The sequence below is a fragment of the Arachis ipaensis genome, chromosome B4 (assembly GCF_059453495.1).
Source record: "Arachis ipaensis isolate K30076 ecotype BB chromosome B4, ASM5945349v1, whole genome shotgun sequence".
In the NCBI taxonomy this organism is placed as follows: Eukaryota; Viridiplantae; Streptophyta; class Magnoliopsida; order Fabales; family Fabaceae; genus Arachis; species Arachis ipaensis.
Genome location: NC_142439.1, coordinates 57,341,684 through 57,354,597, shown reverse-complemented (window position 1 = coordinate 57,354,597; position 12,914 = coordinate 57,341,684). Strand labels below are relative to the sequence as shown.

The 12,914-nt window shown below is 38.0% G+C and overlaps 1 non-coding gene across 1 annotated transcript; it reads left to right on the top strand.

Annotated features, from left to right (window-relative positions):
* Nucleotides 1-256: 256 nt before the first annotated feature.
* Nucleotides 257-364, top strand: LOC148567691 (small nucleolar RNA R71). Its single transcript, XR_015882340.1, has one exon. It is a non-coding gene; the product is annotated as a small nucleolar RNA R71 (small nucleolar RNA).
* The last annotated feature ends 12,550 nt before the right edge of the window (nucleotides 365-12,914 follow it).

Below are 12,914 nucleotides of genomic sequence, written 5' to 3'. Positions count from 1 at the left end.
TCAATATTTTGTTCTGAGCCAATATGGCATTCAGAGTATCAATTTCAAGAACTCCCTTCTTCATAGGCGTCCTATTACTCACAGGATTCCTCTCAGAAGTGTACATGAACTGGTTATTAGCAACCATGTCAATGAGTTCTTGAGCTTCTGCAGGCGTTTTCTTTAGGTGAATGGATCCACCTGCAGAAGTATCCAATGACATCTTTGATAGCTCAGATAAACCATCATAGAATATATCTAGGATAGTCCATTCTGAAAGCATGTCAGAAGGACACTTTTTGGTCAGTTGCTTGTATCTTTCCCAAGCTTCATAGAGGGATTCACCTTCTTTCTGTCTGAAGGTTTGAACATCCACTCTAAGCTTGCTCAGCTTTTGAGGAGGAAAGAACTTGGCTAAGAAAGCCGTGACCAGCTTATCCCAAGAGTTCAGGCTGTCTTTGGGTTGAGAGTCCAACCATACTCTAGCTCTGTCTCTTACAGCAAAAGGGAAAAGCATGAGCCTGTAGACTTCAGGATCTACTCCATTAGTCTTAACAGTATCACAGATCTGCAAGAATTCAGTTAAGAACTGAAAAGGATCTTCAGATGGAAGTCCATGAAACTTGCAGTTCTGCTGCATCAGAGAAACTAGCTGAGGTTTCAGCTCAAAATTGTTTGCTCCAATAGCAGGAATAGAGATGCTTCTTCCATGTAAATTGGAATTTGGTGCAGTAAAGTCACCAAGCATCCTCCTTGCATTATTATTATTTTCGGCTGCCATCTCCTCTTCCTATTCGAAAATTTCTAAAAGGTTATCTCTGGATTGTTGTAATTTAGCTTCTCTTAGTTTCCTCTTCAGAGTCCTTTCAGGTTCTAGATCTGCTTCAACAAGAATATTCTTGTCCTTGCTCCTGTTCATATGACAAAGAAGAGGGCACAGAAATAATAATAATAATAATAATAATAATAATAATAATAATAATAATAGGGATCCTTTATACCACAGTATAGAGGTCCTTGTGTGAGTAGAAGAAAAGAAGAAGAAAATCTGAACTCAGAGAGAGAGAGGGAGTTCGGATTTTTGGTGAGTGATGTGAGGAGGAGATGTTAGTGGATGAATAAATAAATAGAATAAGATGAGAGAGGGAAAATTTCGAAAATAATTTTTTTTTTTTGAAAAAGAGTTAGTGATTTCTGAAAATACTTTTTGAAAAAGGTTAGTAGTTTTTCGAAAATAGAAATCAAAAATTAAAGTAGTTAGTTAATTGAAAAGAAATTTTGAAAAAGAGGGAAGATATTTTCGAAAATTAGAGAGAGAGAGAGGGTTAGTTAGGTAATTTTGAAAAAGATAGGAAACAAACAAAGAGTTAGTTAGTTAGTTGAAACAAATTTGAAAATCAATTTTGAAAAGATAAGAAGATAGGAAGTTAGAAAAGATATTTTAAAATCAAATTTTTGAAAAATATATGATTTTGAAAAAGATAAGATAAAAAGATATTTTTGAAAAGATATGATTGAAATTAATTTTGAAAAAGCTTTGATTTTTAAAATCATAATTAATGACTTGATTCACAAGAAATCACAAGATATGATTCTAGAACTTTAAGTTTGAATCTTTCTTAATAAGTAAGTAACAAACTTGAAATTTTTGAATCAAAACATTAATTGATGATGTTATTTTCGAAAATTATGTAAAATTAAGAAAAAGATTTTTGAAAAATATTTTTGGGATTTTCGAAAATAGCTAAGAAAAAAAATGAAAAAGATTTGATTTTTGAAAAAGATTTTGCAAAAGATAAGATTTTTAAATTGAAAATTTGATTTGACTCATAAAAACAACTAGATTTTAAAAATTTTTGAAAAAGTCAAATCTAATTTTCGAAATTTTAAAAGAGAAAAAAAGGGAAGATATTTTTTTTTTATTTTTAAATTTTTAATAATGAGAGAGAAAAACATGAAAATGATGCAATGCATGAAAATTTTGGATCAAAACAATGAATGCATGCAAGAATGCTATGAATGTCAAGATGAACACCAAGAACACTTTGAATGTCAAGATGAACACCAAGAACATATTTTTGAAAAATTTTTAATGCAAGGAAAACATGCAAGACACCAAACTTAGAAATCTTTGATGCTTAGATTCTATGGATGCAAGAATGCATATGAAAAACACCATACAACACAAAACAAGAAAACATCAAGATCAACCAAGAAGATTTACCAAGAACAACTTGAAGATCATGAAGAACACCATGAATGCATGAATTTTCGAAAAATGCAAAATGAATATGCAATTGACACCAAACTTATAACATGACACATGACTCAAACAAGAAACATGAAAAATATTTTTGATTCTTATGATTTTATGATTTTTTTTGTATTTTCTTTTAATTTTTTCGAAAATCATTTTGAAAAAGAAAAATAAGGATTCCAAAATTTTTAATATGAATTCCAGGAATCTTATGCTCTTTAGTCTAAAGCTCCAATCAAAGGGTCAGGCATGGCTTAATAGCCAGCCAAGCTTTAGAATGTAACTCAGACATGACACGCCTGACATGCCCTACCCAGAAGAATTAGGCATGGCTTTGCAGCCAGCTAGGCTTCAACATGCTTCATGAAACACTAGAATTCATTCTTAAAAATTCTGAAGAAAAATATATTTTTGAAAACATTTTTTTTTTCGAAAACAAAGGAGAAATTTTTGAAAGATTTTTGAAAAATTTTTGAAAAGAAAACAAAAAGAAAATTACCTAATCTGAGCAACAAGATGAACCGTCAGTTGTCCAAACTCGAACAATCCCCGGCAACGGCGCCAAAAACTTGGTGCACGAAATTGTGATCTCAGGCAACGGTGCCAGAAACTCTATACGCACGTCTTAATAAAATTGTTTTTCATTCACAACTTCGATACAACTAACCAGCAAGTGCACTGGGTCGTCCAAGTAATAAACCTTATGTGAGTAAGGGTCGATCCCACGGAGATTGTTGGCTTGAAGCAAGCTATGGTCACCTTGTAAATCTCAGTCAGGCAGATATCAAATAGTTATGGAGTTTTCAAATATTAATAATAATTAGAAAATAAGGATAGAAACACTTATGTAATTCATTTGTGAGAATTTCAGATAAGCGTATAGAGATGCTTTCGTTCCCTTGAACCTCTACTTTCCTGCTGTCTTCATCCAATCAGTCTCACTCCTTTCCATGGCTGGCTTTATGTAAGGACATCACCGTTGTCAATGGTTACTTTTATTCCTCTCTGGAAAATGGTCCGATGCACTGTCACTGCATGGCTAATCGTCTGGAGGCATCACCCTTACCAATGGCTGCATCCCATCCTCTTGTGAAAATGGTCCAAATGCTCTGTCACAGCACGGCTAATCATCTGAGGTTCTCGATCATACTGGAATAGGATTCACCCTCCTTTTGCGTCTGTCACTACGCCCAGCACTCGCGAGTTTGAAGTTCATCACAGTCATTCAATCCCAGAGTCTTACTCGGAATACCACAGACAAGGTTTAGACTTTCCGGACTCTCATGAATGCTACCATCAATCTAGCTTACACCACGAAGATTCTGATTAAGAGATTGATGAGCGGATAATTTATACGCTTTTTGGCATTGTTTTTACTTAGTTTTTAGTATGCTTTAGTTGGTTTTTAGTATATTTTTATTAGTTTTTAATTAAAAATCACATTTCTGGACTTTACTATGAGTTTGTGTGTTTTTCTGTGATTTCAGGTATTTTCTGGCTGAAATTGAGGGAGCTAAGCAAAAATCTAATTCAGGCTGAAAAAGGACTGCTGATGCTGTTGGATTCTGACCTCTTTGCACTCAAAGTGGATTTTCTGGAGCTAAAGAACTCCGAATGGCGCGCTCTCAATTGCGTTGGAAAGTAGACATCCAGGGCTTTCCAGCAATATATAATATTCCATACTTTGCTCAAGAATAGACGACGTAAACTGGCGTTCAACGCCAGTTCCATGTTGTAGTCTGGCGTCCAGCGCCAGAAACAAGTTACAAGTTGGAGTTCAACGCCAGAAACAGGTTACAACCTGGCGTTGAACGCCCAAAACAGCCCAGGCACGTGAGAAGCTTAAGTCTCAGCCCCAGCACACACCAAGTGGGCCCCAGAAGTGGATTTCTGCGCTATCTATCATAGTTTACTCATTTTCTGTAAACCTAGGTTACTATTCTAGTATTTAAACAACTTTTAGAGATTTATTTTGTACCTCATGACATTTTTAGATCTGAACTTTGTACTCTTTGATGGCATGAGTCTCTAAACTCCATTGTTGGGGGTGAGGAGCTCTGCAGCGTCTTGATGTATTAATGCAATTATCTCTGTTTTCCATTCAAACACGCTTGTTCCTATCTAAGATGTTCATTCGCGCTTCACTATGAAGAAGGTGATGATCCGTGACACTCATCACCTTCCTCAATCCATGAACGTGTTCTTGACAACCACCTCCGTTCTACATCAGATTGAATGAGTATCTCTTAGATTTCTTAATCAGAATCTTCGTGGTATATGCTAGAATTGATGGCGGAATTCATGAGAATCCGGAAAGTCTAAACCTTGTCTGTGGTATTCCGAGTAGGATTCAAAGATTGAATGGCTGTGACGAGCTTCAAACTCGCAATTGTTGGGCATAGTGACAGACGCAAAAGAATCAAGGGATTCTATTCCGACATGATCGAGAACCAACAGATGATTAGCCGTGCTGTGACAGAGCATTTGGACCATTTTCACTGAGAGGACGGGAAGTAGCCATTGACAACGGTGACACCTTACATACAGCTTGCCATGGAAGGAGCCTTGCGTGTGTGAAGAGGATTACAAGAGAAAAACTGAAATAAAGAAGACAAAGCATCTCCAAAACCCCAACATATTCTCCATTATTGAGTAACAAGTATTTGTTTTATGCCCTTTGACTTTTTACAATTAAAACTAAGAATTATTATTGATATTATATCCTGACTAAGAGTTACAAGATAACCATAGCTTGGTTCAAACCAACAATCTCCGTGGGATTCGACCCTTACTCAGGTAAGGTATTACTTGGACGACCCAGTGCACTTGCTGGTTAGTGGTACGAGTTGTGAAACGTGTGATTCACAATTCGTGCACCAAGTTTTTGGCGCCGTTGCTGGGGATTGTTCGTGTTTGGACAATTGACGGTTTATTTTGTTGCTTAGATTAGGAAAAACTTTTCTTTTTGGTTTAGAGTCTCTTATTATTGTTTCTGGTTAAAATTTTAGAATCCTTATTTTCTCTTTCAAAAAAATTTTTCGAAAATTATTTTTTTTTATTTATTGACTTTTTCTTGTTTGATCTCTGGTTTTTCTTGTTTTTCTTGTGCCTTTTTAAAACATTAGTTTTCAAAAAAAAATATTTTTTTTATTCTTAGTTATTTAAAAATACTTCTTCAAAACAAGTGTTATATTTACTGCCCAATTGGCAAGAGCGTTGGTCTAAGTTCGTGGCAATTTGGTATACTCTTTTCAAAATCTTCTTTTTCAAAAATAATTTCTCTATTAAATTTTGTGCCAAACTTTAAGTTTGATGTTTTCTTGTTGATTTCCCTTTGGTTTTCGAAAATTTTAAGTTTGGTGTTCTATCCCCATGTTCTTGTTGTTCTTGTGAGTCTTCAAGGCGTTCTTGAGTTTTCCTTGTGTCTTGATCTTAAAATTTTTAAGTTTGGTGTTCCTTTGTATTTTCCCTCCAAAATTTTCGAAAACAAGGAGCATTAGATCTAAAAATTTTAGATCTTGTGTTATTCTATTATTTTTCTCTTTTCTCATTAAATTCAAAAATATCTTTTCCCTCTATTTTGAAGTAGTTTTCGAAAATCAATTTTAAAATTTAGATTTTTTTTATTTTTTATTTCAAAATTTAAAACCCTTTTAAAAAAAAAATCATATCTTTTTCAAAACTTCCTAACCACTTTCTCTTTCCTCATTTTTTTCAAAAATCTTCACCCATTTTTATTTATTTTACTTTAATTTATTTATTTTTGAAATAAATAAATAATTAAATAAATAAAAATATTTTTTTCTCTATTTTACATCATTTTCCTTTCTCCATCATGGATCTAAGTGGAAATGAACAGTCCAGAAGGACTCTGGGGTCATACGCCAACCCCTCTACTGCTTCATATGGGAGTAGTATCTGCATACCCTCCATTGGAGTCAGTAGCTTTGAGTTGAATCCTCAGCTCATTATCATGGTGCAGCAAAGCTACCAATATTCCGGTCTTCCATAGGAAGAACCTACAGAGTTTCTGGCACAGTTTTTACAAATTGCTGACACAGTACATGATAAGGAAGTAGATCAGGATGTCTACAGATTATTACTATTTCCATTTGCTGTAAAAGACCAAGCCAAGAGGTGGTTAAATAACCAACCTAAGGCTAGCATAAAGACATGGAAACAGCTGACAGAAAAATTCCTGAATCAATACATTCCTCCAAAAAGGATGACACAGCTAAGGCTGGATATCCAAGGCTTTAAACAAGGAGATAATGAATCTCTTTATGATGCCTGGGAGAGATACAGAGAGATGCTAAGAAAATGCCCCTCTGAAATGTTTTCAGAGTGGGTTCAGTTAGACATCTTCTAATATGGGCTTACAGAAAGAGCTCAGCTTTCTCTAGATTACTCAGCTGGTGGATCTATCCACATGAGAAAGACAATTGAAGAAGCTCAAGAGCTCATTGATACGGTTGCCAGAAATCAGCATCTGTACCTAAGCAGTGACCCTTCCATGAAAGAAGAGGTTAAAACAGTAACTGCTGAACTCAATCCTGCTGAACAAGCTGCTGAATTCAATCAGCAACTAGATTTTCTAACAAAACAGTTAGCCGAATTCAAGGAAAGACTACAAGAGACAAGGATGGCTAATATAAATATGGAAGAACAATTAAAGCAAACAAAGCAGCAGCTGTCAAAACAAATAACAGAAGAATGCCAAGCAGTTCAATTAAGAAGTGGAAAAACATTAAATACCCCACCTCAAGGCAGCAGGAAGCCAAGAAATGAGCAAACCACCCAACATTCATCTGAGGACAGTAAGAGCCTAGGAAAAGATAATTCTGGCGTTAAAATGCCAGAAATTAGGTGGAAGGCTGGCGCTGAATGCCCAGACCATGCTCAGGACTGGCGTTCAACGCCAGAAACAAGCAAGGAACTGGCGTTGAATGCCCAAAGGAGGCACAGTTCTGGCGTTCAGATGCCAGGAACAGATGAGGAGTTGGCGTCTAACGCCACTCCAGCTTCCAACCCTGGCTTTCAAATGCCAGTGAGGGATCAGACACCTGCAAGTGTTGATAATAAATCCCTCAAGAAGGCTTCTCAACCTACCTCTGTAGGAAATAAACCTGCAGCAACTAAGGTTGAGGAATACAAAGCCAAGATACCTTATCCTTAAAAACTCCGCAAAGAGGAGCAGGATAAGCAATTTGCCCGCTTTGCAGACTACCTCAGGACTCTTGAAATAAAGATTCCGTTTGCAGAGGCACTTGAGCAAATACCCTCTTATGCCAAGTTCATGAAAGATATCTTGAGTCATAAGAAGGATTGGAGAGAAACTGAAAGAGTTCTCCTCACTGAAGAATGCAGTGTAGTCATTCTGAAAAGCTTCCCAGAAAAGCTTAAAGATCCCGGGAGCTTTATGATACCATGCATATTAGAGGGTAACTACACCAAGACAGCTCTATGTGATCTTGGGGCAAGCATCAACCTAATCCCTGCATCCACTATCAGAAAGCTTGGCTTGACTGAAGAGGTCAAACCAACCCGGATCTATCTTCAACTTGCTGATGGCTCCATTAAATACCCATCAGGCATAATTGAGGACATGATTGTCAAGGTTGGGCCATTTGCCTTCCCTACTGACTTTGTAGTGCTGGAAATGGAGGAGCACAAGAGTGCAACTCTCATTCTAGGAAGACCATTCCTAGCAACTGAACGAACCCTCATTGACGTCCAAAAAGGGGAGATAACCCTGAGAGTCAATGAGGATGAGTTTAAGTTGAATGTTGTCAAAGCTATGCAACATCCAGACACATCAGACGACTGCCTGGGCATTGATATTATTGACTCCCTGGTGGAAGAGGTCCATATGACTGAGAGTCTCAAATCAGAGCTAGAGGACATTTTTAAAGATGTTCAGCCTAATCTGGAGGAACCAGAGGAAATAAAAGAAGCTCTGAAAACACCTCAGGAAGAGGAGAAACCTCCTAAACCCGAGCTCAAACCACTACCACCATCCCTGAAATATGCATTTCTGGGAGAAGGTGACACTTTTCCTATAATCATAAGCTCTGCTTTAGGGCCACAGGAAGAGAAAGCACTAATTCAGGTGCTAAGGACACATAAGACAGCTCTTGGGTGGTCCATAAGTGATCTTAAGGGCATTAGCCCAGCCAGATGCATGCACAAGATCCTATTGGAGGATGATGCTAAGCCAGTGGTTCAACGACAAAGGCGGCTAAATCCCGCCATGAAGGAGGTGGTGTAGAAAGAGGTCACTAAGTTACTAGAGGCTGGGATTATCTATCCTATTTCTGATAGGCCCTGGGTGAGCCCTGTCCATGTTGTCCCTAAGAAGGGAGGAATGACAGTGGTTTATAATGAAAAGAATGAACTGGTTCCTACAAGAACAGTTACAGGGTGGCGTATGTGTATTGACTACAGAAGGCTCAATACAGCCACCAGGAAGGATCATTTTCCTTTGCCATTCATAGACCAGATGCTAGAGAGACTAGCAGGTCATGAATATTACTACTTTTTGGATGGGTATTCCGGTTACAACCAAATTGCAGTAGATCCTCAGGACCAAGAAAAAATAGCATTCACATGTCCTTCTGGAGTGTTTGCCTACAGAAGGATGCCTTTTGGTCTGTGTAATGCACCTGCAACCTTTCAGAGGTGCATGCTCTCTATCTTCTCTGATATGGTAGAGATGTTTCTGGAAGTCTTCATGGATGACTTTTCAGTATTTGGAGACTCATTCAGCTCCTGCCTTAACCATTTAGCACTTGTTCTGAAAAGATGCCAAGAGACCAACCTAGTTTTAAACTGGAAAAAATGTCACTTTATGGTGACTAAAGGGATTGTCCTTGGGCATAAAATTTCAAACAAGGGAATAGAGGTGGATCAAGCTAAAGTTGAAGTAATTGAAAAATTACCACCACCTGCCAATGTTAAGGCAATCAGAAGCTTTCTGGGGCATGCAGGATTCTATAGGAGGTTTATAAAAGATTTTTCAAAAAATTGCAAAATCTCTGAGCAATCTGCTAGCTACTGACATGCCATTTGTGTTTGACACAAAGTGTCTGCAGGCGTTTGAGACCCTGAAAGCTAAGCTCGTCACAGCACTAGTTATTTCTCCACCAGACTGGACATTACCATTCGAACTAATGTGTGATGCCAGTGACCATACCATTGGTGCAGTATTGGGACAGAGGCATAACAGGCTTCTGCATGTCATTTATTATGCTAGCAGTGTTTTAAATGATGCCCAGAAAAATTACACAACCACAGAAAAAGAATTACTTGCAGTGGTTTATGCCATTAACAAGTTTAGATCCTACTTAGTAGGATCAAAAGTGATTGTGTACACTGACCATGCTGCTCTTAAATATCTACTCACAAAGCAGGATTCAAAGCCCAGGCTCATAAGATGGGTGTTGCTTCTGCAAGAGTTTGATATAGAAATAAGAGACAGAAAATGGACAGAGAATCAAGTAGCTGATCACCTGTCCCGGATAGAACCAGTAGCAGGAGCATCCCTCCCTCCTACTGAGATCTCTGAAACCTTTCCGGATGAGCAATTGTTTGCTATTCAGGGAGCTCTGTGGTTTGAAGACATTGCAAACTATAAGATACAAGGTTCTCCTTCTATAACCATGGAGAGGAAGCATGAAAAGCTTCTCTCACTGCAGAGTCAACCAAAGCCCCCACAGTCAAACTCTAAGTTTGGTGTTGGGAGGCCACAACCAAACTCTAAGTTTGGTGTTGGGAGGTCCCAACCTTGCTCTGATTATCTGTGAGGCTCCATGAGAGCTCACTGTCAAGCTATTGACATTAAAGAAGTGCTTGTTGGGAGGCAACCCAATGTTATTTAATTATATCTATTTATTTTCCATTGCTATTTTATGTTTTCTTTAGGTTGATGATCATGTGAAGTCACAACCAAATGGAAAATCAAAAACAGAATGAAAAACAGCATGAAAAACAGCAGACCCTGGAGGAAGATCATTCTGGCGTTTAAACGCCAGAAACAAGCATCTGTCTGGTGTTTAATGCCAGAAACAAGCACCAAGCTGGCGTTTAACGCCAGAAACAAGCATCAGTCTGGCGTTAAACACCAGAAACAGGCTACATTTGGGCGTTTAACGCCAGAAATAGGCAGCAGTCTGGCGTTAAACGCCAGGATTGCACAGTAAGGACATTTTGTACGCCTAATTGGAGCAGGGATGCTAAATCCTTGACCCCACTGGATCCGTGGACCCCACAGGATCCCCACCTACCTCACCATTCAAATTCAAACCATTCCCCTCCCAAACCCACCCATTCACACACTTCCATCTCCTCTATCTTCTCCACTTCTTTCTTCTATTGCTCGAGGACGAGCAAACCTTTTAAGTTTGGTGTGGTAAAAGCATTGCTTTTGTTTTTCCATAATTCAGTGGTAGAGCAATTGACTGCAGATCAAAGAGCTTTGAGGAAAGAGCAACAAAGGCAAGGAAGAGACATAGAGGAGCTCAAGAGCACCATTGGTTCTTCAAGAAGAGGAAGACGCCACCCTCATTAAGGTGGACCCATTCCTTAATCTCCATGTTCTTATTTTCCTGTTTTTCGTTTACTATGCTTCATGCTTAATTATGTTTGTGTCTTTACTATATGATCACTAGTATCTAAGTGTCTCTGTCTTAAAGATATGAATGTCCTATGAATCCATCACCTTTCTTAAATGAAAATTGTTTTCTAAAAAAGAAAAAGAAGTACATGAATTTCAAATTTTAAAATAGTTTAATTATTTTGTTGTGATGGCAATACTCTTTGTTTTCTGAATGAATGCTTGAACAGTGCATATGTCTTTTGAATTTGTTGCTTATGAATGTTAAAATTGTTGGCTCTTGAAAGAATGATGAAAAAGGAGAAATGTTATTTGATAATCTGAAAAATCATAAAAATGATTCTTGAAGCAAGAAAAAGCAGTGAAGAACAAAGCTTGCAGAAAAAAATAGCAAAAAAAAAAAAGAGAAAAAGCAAGCAGAAAAAGCCAAAAGCTCTTAAAACCAAAAGGCAAGAGCAAAAAGCCAGTAGCCCTTAAAACCAAAAGGCAAGGGTAAATAAAAAGGATCCCAAGGCTTTGAGCATCAGTGGATAGGAGGGCCTAAAGGAATAAAATCCTGGCCTAAGCGGCTAAACCAAGCTGTCCCTAACCATGTGCTTGTGGCGTGAAGGTGTCAAGTGAAAACTTGAGACTGAGCGGTTAAAGTCAAGGTCCCATACAAAAGAAGAGTGTGCTTAAGAACCCTGGACACCTCTAATTGGGGACTCTAGCAAAGCTGAGTCACAATCTGAAAAGGTTCACCAGTTATGTGTCTGTGGCATGTATGTATCCGGTGGTAATAATGGAAAACAGAGTGCTTAGGGCCACGGCCAAGACTCATAAAGTAGCTGTGTTCAAGAATCAACAGACTGAACTAGGAGAATCAATAACACTATCTAGATTCTGAGTTCCTATAGATGCCAATCATTCTGAACTTCAAAGGATAAAGTGAGATGCCAAAACTGTTCAGAAGCAAAAAGCTAATAGTCCCGCTCATCTAATTAACACTGATCTTCATAGATGTTTTTGGAATTCATTGTATATTCTCTTCTTTTTATCCTACTTTGTTTTTAGTTGCTTGGGGAAAAGCAACAATTTAAGTTTGGTGTTGTGATGAACGGATAATTTATATGCTTTTTGGCATTGTTTTTACTTAGTTTTTAGTATGCTTTAGTTGGTTTTTAGTATATTTTTATTAGTTTTTAATTAAAAATCACATTTCTGGACTTTACTATGATTTTGTGTGTTTTTCTGTGATTTCAGGTATTTTCTGGCTGAAATTGAGGGAGCTGAGCAAAAATTTGATTCAGGCTGAAAAAGGACTGCTGATGCTGTTGGATTCTGACCTCCCTGCACTCAAAGTGGATTTTCTGGAGCTACAGAACTCCAAATGGTACGCTCTCAATTGCGTTGGAAATTAGACATCCAGGGCTTTTCCGAAATATATAATAGTCCATACTTTGCTCAAGTATAGATGACGTAAACTAGCGTTCAATTCCAGTTCCATGTTGCAGTCTGGCATCCAGCTCCAGAAACAAGTTACAAGTTGGAGTTCAACGCCAGAAACAGGTTACAACCTGGCGTTGAACGCCCAAAACAGCCCAGGCACGTGAGAAGCTTAAGTCTCAGCCCCAGCACACACCAACGTTTAGAGATTTATTTTGTACCTCATGACATTTTTAGATCTGAACTTTGTACTCTTTGACGGCATGAGTCTCTAAACTCCATTGTTGGGGGTGAGGAGCTCTGCAGCGTCTTGATGAATTAATGCAATTATCTTTGTTTTCCATTTAAACACGCTTGTTCCTATCTAAGATGTTCATTCGCGCTTCACTATGAAGAAGGTGATGATCCGTGACACTCATCACCTTCCTCAATCCATGAACGTGTTCCTGACAACCACCTCCGTTCTGCATCAGATTGAATGAGTATCTCTTAGAATTCTTAATCAGAATCTTCGTGGTATAAGCTAGAATTGATGGCGGCATTCATGAGAATCCGGAAAGTCTAAACCTTGTGTGTGGTATTCCGAGTAGGATTCAAGGATTGAATGGCTGTGACGAGCTTCAAACTCGCGATTGTTGGGCG